Here is a 15,374-nt window from a genome sequence, read left to right on the forward strand (position 1 = left end):
AGCACTGGCCCTGAAATCAGGAGGACTTAAGTTCCAGTCTGGCCTCAGACCAAACACTTGACACTTACTAGCTGTGTGACCCTGGGCAAGTCACTTAACCCCAATTACCTAAAAAATAAAATAAAATATATATAATTGATTTAATGTATTAGTTTCAATGCTATCCTGATTGTGTCCCCTTCTGAACTTTCTTCTACTCTCTACCATGTATTTATTAAATGTCTCATTGATGCTGTTTTCTTTCCTTTTTTGTTCTGCCATCATTATCACTAACCTCACTGTCCCAGACTCTCCACCTATAACCTCCCCATCTCAAAAAAAAAAAAAGAAATAAAATCTCTCTCTTGTGGCAAATAAGTGGACTCAAGCAAAGTAAAGCTATGTGATTGTGTTTTAAAATATGTTTTATTCACAGAGTAGATGATTAATAAGTCTTTATTCAATTGAATTGAATAAAACATTTGTTGAATGAATAAATACGTAAATAAATGAAAAAGCCAATGCATGAATGAATGAATCAAAGAATGAATGCAAAAACCCAAGCCATTCTACCCCAAGGGGGCCTATACATAACCTTTCTTGTATTCAGTACCTTATTTCCTGTCACTGTGGCAGCATCTTTACTAAAATTGGAATGAGACAGAGATTAGCATGGCCCCAATGCAAGGGTGACATCTAAATTCATGAAGTCTTCCTATTTTTTCACTCTACTGTGAATTTCCAACTACCCTGGCTTTGCGGCTATTCCTTGCATATACCACTCCACCTTCTGGTTCAGCGCCTTTGATGTTTGCTGTCCCACATGACTGGGATGCTCCCTTTCTTCGCCTAGTTTCCCTGGCTTCCTTCAACTTTCAGGTAAAATCCTACACTCTACAAGGAACTTTTTCTGACCCCTCCCTCCCATTAATGCTAATGGTGTCTTCTCTCCTCTATTGCCCCCAATAGTTGTTTTCATGATGTCTCCAGCATTAGAATCTCAGCTCGAGTAGGGCCTGTTTGCTTTTTGTTGTATCTTCCACACTCTATGTAGTGTCTGGCACAAAGTAGACACTAAATAAATACTTATTGACTTGACTCTCAGTTTGCATATCCATAAAATGGGGATAATAATATCTTGCCCATTTCCTTTCCAAGAGATATTATGAGCATCAAAGAAAAGAATGTCTGTGAAATGTGTTGTGTAAACTGGTGCCATATGCATGGAACATGTGTTTATTACTTTAACTGGGACATATTCATCTCCATAGTCCTCTGGTATTTATTATTTTATATTCCTTAGATTTTCTCCATGCCTTCCCCTGAGGACTTCATCAATTTCATGGGAAAAGAAAAGTGCATAGTTCTAGACACTCATCTGTGGAGCAGAGTGGACAGAGCCCCAGTAAGGGATCAGCAGTTAAGATGAAATGTAATAGGGGTAGACTTAAATTGCCCCTTACTGCCCAGAGCTGCTCTGCTTACTCTAGTAATAATATAGTCCGTTAAAACCTACAATCACTGTAATGTTTATGCATTATTGGGGAGATAAATTGCATAATTCTCATTTTGCAATTTAAATGTAATTATGAGCTTCCTAATGACTAAAACCTGAATTTGCTAGACTGTCAGTTTTTCTAACACTTGCCAAAATTATAGGTAATTACTTAAGGCTTACAATAATTATAAGTCCATCTCTTAAATAATTAATGTGCACTTTCATGGTAGAACCCAGCTAGTAATCAAACGACCTCAGGCTTACATTGTAAGCCCATGCAATTAGTCCTATTGTGTGGGTTTATGGAAATATACCCATTTACAAGAGTCTCTCAAGTTGGCAAGCTTAAAATGCAGGATTGCAGGGTTTGATGGAATTGAATAATGAGGGAATCCCAGAGGAGAGAAATAGCTCTCTCAAGGTCAGTAGAACATAGTTCTCTATAAAATAACAGGAATTTTGAAATTCACCGAAAAGCATTGTGTTGTGGTATGCCTGGGACTTGTGGAAATCTCTGGATTCAGAAAAAAGGGATTGAGGGGACAATGTTTCCTACCCCCTACCCGTGGTTTTTTTTTGGCTGAAATTTCTGGTTTTTGTGGGTATATTTCATACCTCCTCTGAGGCAGTTCATACTAGGGATTCAGAAAATCAGAGTTAATTCATCAGTAAGTGAATTAGTAAGCATTTATTAAGTGTCTACACAGTGCTAGGTGCTAAGGGTACCAAAAAACACCAAGCAACAATCACATAAACATTCCACACTCTTTACAAGTTCACAGAGTTTATATTGTACTAAATACAAGGTATGGGGGCAGGGGCAGGTTATGGTCCTAAAAAAAAAAACAACAACAAACTTACACAAACACATGTACAATCCTTCTCCATTCCGTATGCATAGCTAGCAACATCTCTATTCCTACCCATTCCCCTTCAAGGATCTCCAAAAAGGCAAAGACACAAAGCTTGTCCTCAAGTGACACAGATTGACTGCTAATGCCACTTCTCCTGTAGAATAAGAGCAGAGCCGCAGAAGCATGTAACTCAGGCAGGGGTCTAATGAAAGGCTGGCCTGGGGGCCAGAGCTCAGCATCAGCCATTGAAGCCACTATGGCTCCAGAGGAGTGGAATCTTGAATTCATCCAGCTGTTCACAAATACACAGAGATCAACAGGACCCCTGAAAGGAACGCCTTGGTCTTGGCCGCATAAAGCACAAGGCACACCCACCTGAGCTGATGCTAGCTATAATGGACAGGAACAAGACATTCTCATGCCATATACATAATACTTAGAATTCAGGGAGCTCACCACTAGCACTGCAAGACCAGAGTCCCTCTGGAGGCTGAATCATACAAGGGACTATTTACACTCAAGTTTCCCAGAGGAATCACTTTAAAGAAACATACTCACCATATTGTAGATTAAAAAAAAAAAAAGAGCAGAGATAACCAGCAAGAGGTGGGACACTGGTCTTGGATTTAAAGCCTTTTAACATCTTAGGTGCAGCTAGGTGGCGCCATAGTGCACAGATGCTGGGCTTCGAGTCAGGAGAACCTGAGTTGAAATCTGGCTTCAGACACTAGCTGTGTGACCCTGGGCAAATCACTTAACCCCGTTTGCCTCAGTTTCTTTATCTATGAGCTGGAAAAGGAAATGGCAAAATATTCCAGTGTCTTTGACAAGAAAACCCCAAATGAAGTCATGAGCAGTTGGACATGACTGAACATCTTTTGGGGGTCTGCTTCTTTCATCCAATGTGGTAGCTATCCACCTAGTTTTGTACCTTCTACATAGTTATAAGGATGCCATCTACACCTTAATACAAATCTTTGATAATCCTTTGCAAACCTGTAGCTGTTCCTCCTAAGCAGCATTTCATCTCCTGCATCCTTTCCTTTGTATAAACAGTCCTTCATGCGTGGAACATTCTTTCTTCTCTTCCCTGAGTCTTAGAAATGCCATTTCCCTTCAAGAGTTACATCAAGCGTTACCTCCTATGTGACACCTTTCTTAATGGCCTCATTAGTATAAGCCCCAAAGATTACCCTGTATATACTTTGAATACCTTTCACACTTAGTTATCCACATATATGTACATGATTTTTCCTCCTAGTATAGGGTGAGCTTCTTGAAGGAAGGAAACATTTCGTTTTTTGACTTTGTATCCAATGTCTAGCATGATGGCTGGTATGAAATAGACTTTTAATCAATGCTTATTAAATTGATTAAAATTGGAGTTTCTATACTTATCATCATCATCATCATCATCATCATCATCTATCTACTGTGCCACCTAGCACCTCTTTGGATGCTTCTAACAACAACACCTCACATGTATGGTGCTTTAAGTGTTTGCAACATTATCTTATCTGATTTTGCATGTTTTCCAAAACACCTCTTGTTGCATGCCTCTTCAGTAAACCACTCATTAAGAAAAACAAGGCAGTTGATTTTGAGGGAGGAAGGCAGAATCAATCAAAGCAGTGGCTTGTATTGACTGCCCAATTCAGTCTAAACTATTTGACCATAACTCTGCGCTGACTCTTTTCTGGATAGTCTAGCTACAGCATCCTCGTACTCTTAAAGCAATAGCAAGCACACCCTGAAACAGCCAGGACAGAGGTGTGCTACAGCTGTATCTGCTTTGCTTCTTAGCCCCATTGTGACCTTAGCTGTTGAGGGGGATATTCTATAATTCTATGATTCCATGATGGAGCCTTTGTCCACTCCCTGATCACATAGAAAAAAAGTAAAAGAGACATTAGAAATCATACTGCAATCCCAGCATGATCAACTCCCTTATTTTAAAGAGAAGAAAATTAAGGCCCAGAGAGGCTAATTAATGTAGCCAGTGTCGTAGTGGGTGGATAGAACAACAGGCCTGGAGTCGGGAAGACCTGAGTCCAAATCAAGCCTCAGACACCTACTAACTGTATGACCCTGGATGAGTCACTTCACCCTGATTGCCTCAGTTTCCTTAATTGTCAAATGAGCTGGAGAAGGAAATGGCAAACCACTCCAGTATTTTTGCCATGAAAACCCCACATTGGGTCACTGAGAGTCGGACACAAATGAAAATAACTGAATAGCAACAATAACAAAGGTTACACAGTTAGCAGGTAGCAGGTCTAAGATTTAAGTCAGGAATTCTGAAGCCAAATTTCATGTTCTTTTTTAAAATTAATTAATTATTTTTTAGTTTTCAACATTCACATCCATAAGCTTTTGAGTTTTAAATTTTTTCTACCTCTCTCTCCTCCCCCCTCCCCAAGACAGCTTGTAATCTGCTATAGGCTCTGCATATACATTCATATTAAACATATTTTCACATTAGTCATGTTGTAAAGAAGAATTAGAACCAAAGGAGGAACCACAAGAAAGAAGAAACAAAATAAAACAGGAAAAAAGAGCAAATAGTACACTTCGATCTGTATTCATACTCCATAGTTCTTTCTCTGGATGTGGATAACATTTTCCATCATGAGACCTTTGGAGATGTCTTAGATCCTTGCATCGCTGAGAAGGGCTAAGTCTATCAATATTAGTCATCGCATAATGTGGCTGTTACTGTGTACGATGTTCTCCTGGTTCTGCTCACTTCACTCAGCATCAGCCCATACGAGTCTTTCCAGGTTTTTCTGAAGTCCACTTGCTCATCATTTCTGTTTTCTTTTGTTTTCTTTTGTTTTCCCTTTTGTTGGGCAGTGGGGGTTAAGTGACTTGCCCAGGGTCACACAGCTAGTAAGTGTTATGGGTCTGAGGCCAAATTTGAACTCAGGTCCTCCTGAATCCAGGGCTGGTGCTCTATCCACTGTGCCACCTAGCTGCCCCCTCATCATTTCTTATAACACAATAGTATCCATTACATTCATACACCACAACTTGTTCAGCCACTCTCCGATTGATGGGCATCCTCTCAATTTCCAACTCTTTGCCACCACAAAAAGAGCTGCAATAAATATTTTTGTACCTGTGGGCCCTTTTCCCATTTTCATGATCTCTTTGGGATACAACCCTAGAAGTGCTATTGCTGGGTCATAAGGCATGCACATTTTTACAGCCCTTTGGGCATAGTTCCAAATTGCTCTCCAAAATGGTTGGATCAGTTCACAACTTCACCGACAATGCATTAATATTCCACAAGTTTCATGTTCTTTCTGTCAGACCACACTTTAGCCGTCTATCCCATGATGTTCTAATAGCCCAGCTTTTTTTCTGTCTAGAGCCAGCTACACAGATAGAGTGATACGTTCAACAGAGAAGGACAGGAATAGGAAAATAATCACTTTTCCAGAATGTTATGGGCACAGGGCAAAGGGATAATAGAAGAAGACCTATTTCTCTATAATAACCAGGTCCCAAAATGCAATTACTGATTGGAGGTGAGCCAAGATTGCTGGACACAGTAAGGAAGCAGATTTAGGGGCATGAGAGTGGTGTCCAAAGTCATGGTGACGAACGGAAGTGTCAACATCTATAGCAGCAGCAACAGATGTCACAGGCAGAACTGGAGCTGAGATAGATGCATGCCTAGGATGTGGCAATCAATGCATGGGTCCTGGGAGTGCAGGAGAGGAAATCTACCAGATGATACGCAGATGCATTCTTCAACAATGTCTTCCCACTCTACTGCTGCTGAGCCTTTCCTTATTAATACTGTTAGATACAACAACAGGTAGAAGACAAAGAAGTCAATGATTGTTAAAAAAAAAAAAGATGAGGAAGGAAGGAAGGAAGGAAGGAAGGAAGGAAGGAAGGAAGGAAGGAAGGAAGGAAGGAAGGAAGGAAGGAAGGAAAGAAAAGAGAAATGCCCCTTATGTACATATCAAAATATTGGAAGCAGCACTTTTTGTAGTAGCAAAGAACTAGAAACTAAGCAAATACCTGCTGATTGGGCAATTATTAATGCATTATGGGACACAATCTTAATGGAATGTTTCTAATCCTTAGGAAGTAATGCCTGAAGATTACAGAGAAACATACAAAACATTGTATGGACTGATACAAAGTGAAGTAAGAAGAACCAGGAAACAATATACAGAATAGCTACAGCAACGCAAATGGAAACAGTACCAACAGCAACAATGACCAAGCTTGATCTCAAAGAGATTTGTCCTGTTTTGACAGAGGGAGGGACTTGTGCCCATTTCGCACTGTGTAAACTGTTCCACTCAATTGTGGTATTAATCAATTTGTTGAATTTTTTTAAATTTTTTTTACCCACTTTTTAAAATTCAATCTTATGAAGAGTAGTTCTAGGAATATGGTGGGAGAAAGATGGATTGGGAAACTAAGGTGAAGTAAAAACAAGAAATACCAACAACAATAATAGTAATAATAATAATAAAATATGATAGGATAATATGGCCAGAGGAGGGAGGCTGACCCCTCTGGGAAGGGAAAAGGAGACTGTCTCTATTATCTTGCCACTGAATTCAGAGCCTCATGCATGTTCTTATATATTCTTACAGTGCATATGCTTAATGTTTAAAATACTTATCAGTAGTTTTGGTTAGTAGCAAGTGATCTGATTTGAATCACTGTAGAAGGGAGCCAGAAATGAGCTGAATTTGGATGTTTGCAGAGATGTCTACTTCCTCTGAGAGGATGTAAAACACAAGCTGTGTCAATGGGAATCGAAGTTAAGTTCCTCAAATCGACCAGGTCCTGGGGCATCAGCCCTGAGCCATCAGTTTATTATACAAGTATATAGGACAACTGGCTGCCTCCCATGGAGTGGTGTGAGGGGCAGCTGGAAACATTTGATGCCCTAAAACATGGCAGAGTACCTGAAATTCCATCCTTCTGAACTGATCCCTTTAGCTCTGGGTCTCCTTTTAGAATTCCAGAGCCTCAGGAAGCCTTCTACCCTAAATACTGAATAGTTAACACTTTAGCACACATTAGTCACAGCCAGACAAAAGCAGTGCCCCAGGGGAATGGGACAAAGAACAAATCCCTGGCAGGAAGGGTGATGAAAGTGGAGAATGAAAAGCACCAGACAAAGTCAGCTTCCTTCGTCTCTGAGAAGGCGGATTCTGCCTCTGGGCAACAAGACTAATCCATATAAAGGTCACTCCCACTAACACTGGCCTCACTTTCCATTTAGAATAGAATCTCTGGGCAGCTAGGTGGCACAGTGGATAGAGCAATGGTCATGGAGTAGAGGACCTGAGTTTAAATCCAGCCTCAGACACTTGACACTTACTAGTTGTGTGACCCTGGGGAAGTCACTTAACCTGATTGCCTCACCAAAAAATAAAATAAAATAAAACCTCAAGATCATACAATATGAGAGCAATAACGGACCTCCAAGGCTGTAAAGGGCTCTGAGGAGAGGTGATGGCCCCCAGACGCACAATGACACGTGCTTGGTTGTAGCTATGGATGAAATTAGCTTTTCTTGACTTTGCATATTTGTTGAGAGGTTTCTTTTTCTTTTCTTCTTGTTTGGGGAGAAGGGGAGAGTAGGAAGAAGAGAAAATGAATACTTATTAATTGAGGAATGATAATACTAATAAGATGATGAAGACGATGATGATGATGGTGGTGATGGTGGTGGTGATGATGATGATAATGAGAGAATGCCAAACTTGGAGTCATGGCTTCTTGATTTAGATCCTGAATCTCCCTACTTGGTATGCTTGTGACCTGCAGGTGGTCACTTCGTGTCTCTGACCTTAGTAACCTCATCTTTAAAATCTAGAGGGTTATCTAAAAATCCCTTCTTGATCTACATCTATGATCCTATGACCCATTCATTTTACACAGGAAAAAACTGAGCCACAGAGAGGCTTACATGTTCAAGGTACAAATAAAAATATAGGGCAGCTAGGTGACGCAGTGGTTAGAGCGCTGGGCCTGGAGTCTTTCATCTTCCTGAGTTCAAATCTGGCCTCAGACACTAAGTGTGTGATCCTGGGCAAGTCACTTCACCCTGTTTGCCTCACTTTCCTCATCTGTAAAATGAACTGGAGAAGGCAAACCCCTTTGCCAAGAAAACTGCAAGTCAGACACAACTGAAAAAATCAATAGCATTACAAGAGACAGCAACGTTCAGTGTACAGGGACCTGGTCTAAGAGTCAGAAAGCCGTGGATACAAATCTTGCCTCTGGCACATACTGTGGGACACTGAACAAGTCACACAGACTTTTGGAGTCCAAGGCTGGTGCTCTCCAAGGTGGGGGCCCTGTCTTCTCAGTTAAACCATACAATAAATATTATTGCAAACAAAAATAGGAGGAAGGGAATATATAAGAACATGCGTGAGGCTCTGAATTCAGTGGCAAGATAATAGAGACAGTCTCCTTTTCCCTTCCCAGAGGGGTCAGCCTCCCTCCTCCGGCCACATTATCCTATCATATTTTATTATTATTATTACTATTATTGTTGTTGGTATTTCTTGTTTTTACTTCACTTAGTTTCCCAATCCATCTTTCTCCCACCATATTCCTAGAACTACTCTTCATAAGATTGAATTTTAAAAAGTGGGTAAAAAAATTTAAAAAAAATTCAACAAATTGATTAATACCACAATTGAGTGGAGCAGTTTACACAGTGCGATATGGGCACAAGTCCCTCCCTCTCCACAATAGCCAGCCTAGGCACTGGTTTCTAACACAATAGTATCTCTCTTTGCCCCTTACTCCACCTCCTCCTGCTGTTCCAGGGTGAGGTTCATATCCCTGCACCATTGGCTGTTGAAGAAGAATTTCCACAACCCTAGCGTACCCACAACCTATCTTCCTGGGCAGTGGATGGTAAATATCTTACCACCCCCTTTTTGTTTTAAGGGAACAGAATGAGTTGCATGGAATGAGCAGGCATGAATGGGTACCCACCACAATCTCGCCTTTCTATATTAGGCATTTATGGATGTGCCTTACTAATCAGGGCCCCTCTTCCAGCCTTGTTCTGTTTTCATGAACACTGAAGATGATTTGAAACTGTGAAGTATAGACAATAGTAACTAAGGGAAGGCAGCACAGTATAGCAGAAATAAAGTGAGTCAGAGGACCTGTGTTCAAATCCTGATTCTGATGCTTCTTGTCTGTGTGACCTTGGGCCATTTAACTTCCCTGGGTCCAGTTTCTTAATTTATAATGCAGTTATCAAACTAGAAGGCTTCTGAGGCCCCTTCCAGCTATAGATCACTGATCCTGTAATCCTAATTGCAAGTCACTGCCCTGCCCTAACCTCAATTACCTCATTTATAAAATAAGGGGGGTGGATTAAGGGGCTTCTGAGTTTCCTTGTAGTTCTATATCTATGATTCTAAGAAGTTTTTAAGTTCTCTTATAAATAGTATTTCCTTTGAATCCTCACAATAACCCTGAGAGGTAGATATGAAAGGTGTAACCCAAGGTTCAAGCCCAGTGTATTTGCAGAAGTCTTTGCTCATTGGCAAATAGGATGATGACCCAGTGTTGTGTGCTTGTGTGAAGGGCAGAGTTGGTACATGAATGGGGGAGAAAAGAATTCTGCTGCATTTCCTGTTTTGAGATAGGACACATGTTGATTTCAGACCCTCTTTAGAGAGAAACATGGAGAGAGAGAGAGAGACAGAGACAGAAATAGAAAGAGAGAAAGACAGAGAGAGAGAGAGAGACAGATAGAGACTGGGTAGAGGCAGACATAAAGAAGAACCAGCACCACACACATCCCTGATTCCCAGCTTCCTAATGACTTTGAGGAATCCCCTCAGGCAAAGCAGGTGCTTTCCCTTCTCTCAGCTGAGCTGAGTAATTTTGCTCCCAGAGGGAGAGGTCATTCACTCTTTGCATTGTCTGGCATATTCTAATCGGTATAACTTCTCTATTTGCTCTCGGCTTGGATAAATGGGTTTGTGCTCCATTTATTGTGTAGAATGGTCTTTTGTACCACAAACATTTGGTGGAAAGGGTGCAAGTCTTTGGATAAAAACTTGGGACATCATCTCCTTTAAGAGATGGTGTCCAGGTCAGCAATTTGAAACCAAAAATTATTCCCCTAGACTAATCCTTTGATCATTCTAATCTTCTATCTCTTCTCTGAGGAAAATACAGTGGGAAGCCTTCATGATTCCATTTTCCAGTCTCCTGCAGGCAGGAATCAAAGTTTCCCTTGAAGAGAGATGGATAATATTCCAGAGATATCTATTCACACCTCTCTATGAGCCACATTTAGACAACTCATTTGGATGTACATATAGCCTACATGGTCAAGAGATACCTTACAGAGGTATAATTATCCACATTTTACAGCTGAAGATACTGAAGACATGTAGACAAATGAAATGACTTACTCCTGATCTTACATGATATAAATATCAGAGGCAGGATTTGAATCCAAGTCTTCCTGGCAGCTTTCAATCCAGAACTGCGTATTTCCTATCTTTAAATACAGAAGAAAAAAAGAAAAAAAGGAAAAGAAAAAATAAACCCCTGATACTACAAATTGTTGCCAGTGGCTGAAAGAATTCTTAACAATTATTTGTTGAGGTAGTTCTTAGCAGGCCCCCAAAGTTCACCTCCACTCTGACCCAACTCCCCTTGGGAAAAAAAAATCTTAGCTATCATGCTATCGGTGGACAGCCTAAGCTCCCTCTTAATGAATGTGAAACCAATGACGTGATGTTGGGTTTGGCCATATTTACATCATTAACTCCCGACAGAAATGAAAGTATTGACATCGTCCTGTTATTCTTATTGATTCCTCAAGTGACTGCCCATGTGACCACCCAGAGCCTTCTGAGGGATGCTGAGATGGTCTGTTAAAAGTCACAGCTCTTAGCTTGTTGGCTATGTATTTCACAAGTCTATGGATAATCAGTTCAAAAACTCTTAAAGAACCTTTTCTGGCTTTCCATTACCTTCTCCTTTTAGAATTCCTAGCCTCCTTGGGGACTGAACACCATCGTCCTTAGGCCTTTGTCAGGATTTCTTGACTGGTCATGCAGCTACAAAGTGTCTGAGGTTTGAACTCAGGTCTTCCTGACTCCAGGCTGAGCACTCTAGGCTCTGTTCCACTTCTCTGCTCTCACAGTCCATGATCCTGTGAGCCTGTGGCTAGAGGTTATTTCTCAGATGAGGATCTGGAACGTAGCTACTGTGGTCCATGTGGCTCAAGGGAAGGGGAGGCCCTCACTCAGAGGGTGATGGGTTCCTGTCACCTCGAATTGGAACTTGGAATGTGTTTTCCCGCAGAAATCATGCTGGCTGTTCATGGTCTCACATGGCTGCCAGATGAGGTTGGTAGGCACTTAATTAACACTAAAGGCTTTTAGATTGGTTGGTTGCTTCTATGGGAAATGAGATCCAGGTTCTGAAGAACCAAACTCTGAGGAAACACTCCATTCATTTCAATGAATAAAACATGTATTAAAGGACTAGGTGTCTCAACGGGTGGAGAGTATTGGGCCTAGAGTTACGAAGACTCCTCTTCCTGAGTTCAAATCTGGCTTCAGACACTTCCTAGCTGTGTGACCCTGGGTAAATCACTTAACCCTATTTGCCTCAGTTTCCTTATCTGTCAAATGAATTGGAGAAGGAAATGGCAAACCACTGGAGTATCTTTGTTAGGAAAACCCCAATTGGGATCACAGTGAGCCAAATGGGACTGAAAGATGACTGAGCAACAGTAACAAATACTAAGGCTGTGGTGACATAAAGGAAGTAGTTTCTGCAAGCTCGAGGTGATATGAGCAAGGAGTGAACAGTAATCACACAAGTGAGATGGGGAGCAGTTCAAGGAAGACTTCTTCCAGGAAGTACAAGAACAAGCTTCCAAAATGTCAGTGTGAGGAGGGAGTCCATGCCCAGACCTACACGATGGCTTGTGCAAAGGCAGAGATGAGGTCTGGAATTTTGAGTTTGGGGAACTGGCTCTGACGCTAAAAGTTAATTACAAGGGAATCGTGTGACAGGTGAGGAAACTGAGGCCCTGAAAAATGAAGCGATATACCCAAGGCCAAATATCAAGTAGGTTGCTGAACCAGGACTAAAACCCCATGTCCCCTGAGTCTTGCCACTGTCTGGTCACATTCCTAGAATACTTAGTCTGCTGACTTTGGCTGGCCCAGGGAGTCTAGGGAAGTGTCTGACTCCTTGAGGATCTCAGAGTGTAGTGTAAAGGCCTTCTGTGGAAAGGTGTAGCAGAAAAGAGATCCAGCAGAAAAAGAGAAAAATAAAAAAACCCAAGCCTCAAGCTCAGTACTAAATTTGCAGCAGCAAACCAGCTCCCCATAATTAGCTGCTATGCTGCACTATTCATAGACATTCTTTCTCCCAGCCCACTCCCACCCAAGTTCTCGGTGCCCTCATCATCTTGATTGCTGCCCCGCTCTAGGTACCTTATCCATCCCTATGAAAACCACTCATTCTGTCAGGCACAATTAGTTTTAATTAGGCTGGCTTGGATGAACGATTCATTGATTCACATCTACGGACATAACCCTCACACACTTATGTCTTCTGAAGTATGCATCACACAGCCAGCTGAAGCAATCACAATGGCTTCAAATATCAGCTATGCCCACGAAGGAGGAGAATCTTGGTATCCTTTAGAACCGATCCAGTCATGAGCTAACTGGCTGCCTACTATGTGCAGAACACCTTGTGACCGACACCATCTCAGAAACTACTGGGATCGTGGGGGACACAGAACATAAATCCACCCAAAGTTCAATGGCAGCCCAAGAGAGAAATCATAGTAAAGACAATGATCCAGGTATCTCCCAAAGCATGAGATGAAGAGATAAATGAGTGTACAGACAACTAGGGTTATTAGTTGAAAGATTGGACAGGAAAGACTTCACAAAGCAAAGGTACCCAAAAAATGGGCATCATTTAGATGGGCAATGGAGAATACCTTTGTTATTCTAGACAAGGGGAATAACATAAACAAAGGAACTGGTGAGAAATATGAAAAATTTGACATCTCTCTCTAGACACTTAAAGTTTAAAAAGGAATCAGAGGTGAGGAATAAATGAGATAATGTTTGCAAAGCACTTGCAAACATACAGATTGTATACAAATGATGGCAATTATTTGCACAATTTATGGTATTATTTCCAACAGTCTGGCATCATTATTCCCCTTTTACAGAAGAAGAAACCGAGGTCTGTAAAACAAATCCAGAAGAATGAAAAATTAGAAAACAATTTGAAATATCTCATTGGAAAAACAACTAACCTGGAAAATAGATCTAGGAGAGATAATTTTAAAGTTATTGGATTATCTGAAAGCCATGATCAAAAAAAAAGAGCCTAGACATCATCTTTCAAGAAATTATCAAGGAAAACTGCCCTGACATATTAGAACCACAGGGCAAAATAGAAATTGAAAGAATCCACAGATCTCCTCCTGAAAGGGATCCCCAAAGGAAAACTCCTAGGAATATTGTAACCAAATTCCAGAGTTCCCAGGTCAAGGAGAAAATATTGCAAGTAGCCAGAAAGAAACAATTCAAGTAATGTGGAAACACAATCAGGATAACACAAGATTTAGCAGCTTCTACATTAAGGGACTGCAGGGCATGGCATATAATATTCCAGAGGGCAAAAGAGATAGGATTACAACCAAGAATCACCTACCCAGCAAAACTGAGTATAATCCTTCAGGGGAAAAAAATGGTCATTCAGTGATATAGAGGACTTTCAAGCATTCTTGATGAAAAGACCAGAGCTGAATAGAAAATTTGGCTTTCAAATACAAGACTCAAGTGGAACATGAAGAGGTAAACAGGAAAGAGAAATCATAAGAGACCTATTAAGGCTGAACTGTTTACATTCCTGCATGGAAAGATGATATTTATAACTCATGAGACCTTTGTCAGTATTAGGGTAGTGGGAGGGGAAAAATTATATGGATAGCTAGCTAGCTAGCTAGATAGATAGATAGATAGAGGGCACAGGGTGAGTTGAAGATGAAGGGATGATATCTAGACAATAAAATTAAGGGGTGAGGGAGGATTATACTAAGAGAAGGAGAATGGGAGAGGTAGAATGGGGTGCATTATCTCAAAGAAAACAGACAAGAAAAGGTTCTTACAATGGAGGGGAAATAGGGGAAGGTGAGAGGAAGTGAGGGAATTTTATTCTCATAGTATTTGGCTTAAGGAGGGAATAACATACACACTCAATTGGGTATGGAAACCTATCTTATCCTACAGGAAAATAGGGGGGAAGGGGACAAGAGAGCAGGGGGATGATAGAAGGGCAGATTGGGAAAGGGGTAATCAGAAGGAAGTACTTCTGAGGAGGGACAGGGTCAAAAGAAAGAATAGAATAAATGGGGGGGGACAGGATAGGATTGAGGGAAATAGAGTTAGTTTTAAAAAAAGAAAAAGAAAAAAGAAACCGGGGTCCATGGTTAAAGAATGTGCCAGTGGTCACAGAGCTAGTGATTGTCTGAGTCAGGACTTAAAACTGGGCGTCCAAGTACCAAAACAGCATTCTTTCCACTATGTGATTCTGAAAATCAGATGAATTTGGGGTTCAGTAAATGGATTAATATGACTAGAATAAAGATTGTGCAAAGGAACAGTGGGAAATAAGAAAAAAATGGAAAGCTTTTAGAATAATAAGTAATTTGAATACCATTGGACTTGGGAAGCACGTTCATGTTTGCTTGTATGTTTAGTATATATCTTATTTAATACATCTTATAAAAACTACAGGATTTTAGAGTCCATTTCCCTAAAACTAGAAAGTAGAGTATTTGAGGGGGGAGATGATTTGCCCACGCTCATACAACCAAGTAGTAGTACCAGGTCTAGACCATTGGACTTTGTTATTATAAAAGCAGACAATTTAGCCCAGCAGAAGGATCTTTGGGCAGAATATCATCCCTAGGTTTGAATACTAAACCAAACACAAGAAATGGGAGCTCTCTCAATCTCTCTCTCTCTCTCTCT

The 15,374-nt window shown here is 40.8% G+C and overlaps 1 pseudogene; it reads left to right on the forward strand.

Moving 5' to 3' along the window:
- The first annotated feature begins 603 nt into the window (after window positions 1-603).
- LOC144458043 (U6 spliceosomal RNA) lies at window positions 604-703 on the forward strand (annotated as a pseudogene).
- Window positions 704-15,374: the final 14,671 nt, after the last annotated feature.

The sequence above is a fragment of the Phascolarctos cinereus genome, unplaced genomic scaffold (genome assembly GCF_003287225.1).
Source record: "Phascolarctos cinereus isolate Bilbo 61053 unplaced genomic scaffold, phaCin_HiC Scaffold_5;HRSCAF=322, whole genome shotgun sequence".
Taxonomy (NCBI): Eukaryota; Metazoa; Chordata; class Mammalia; order Diprotodontia; family Phascolarctidae; genus Phascolarctos; species Phascolarctos cinereus.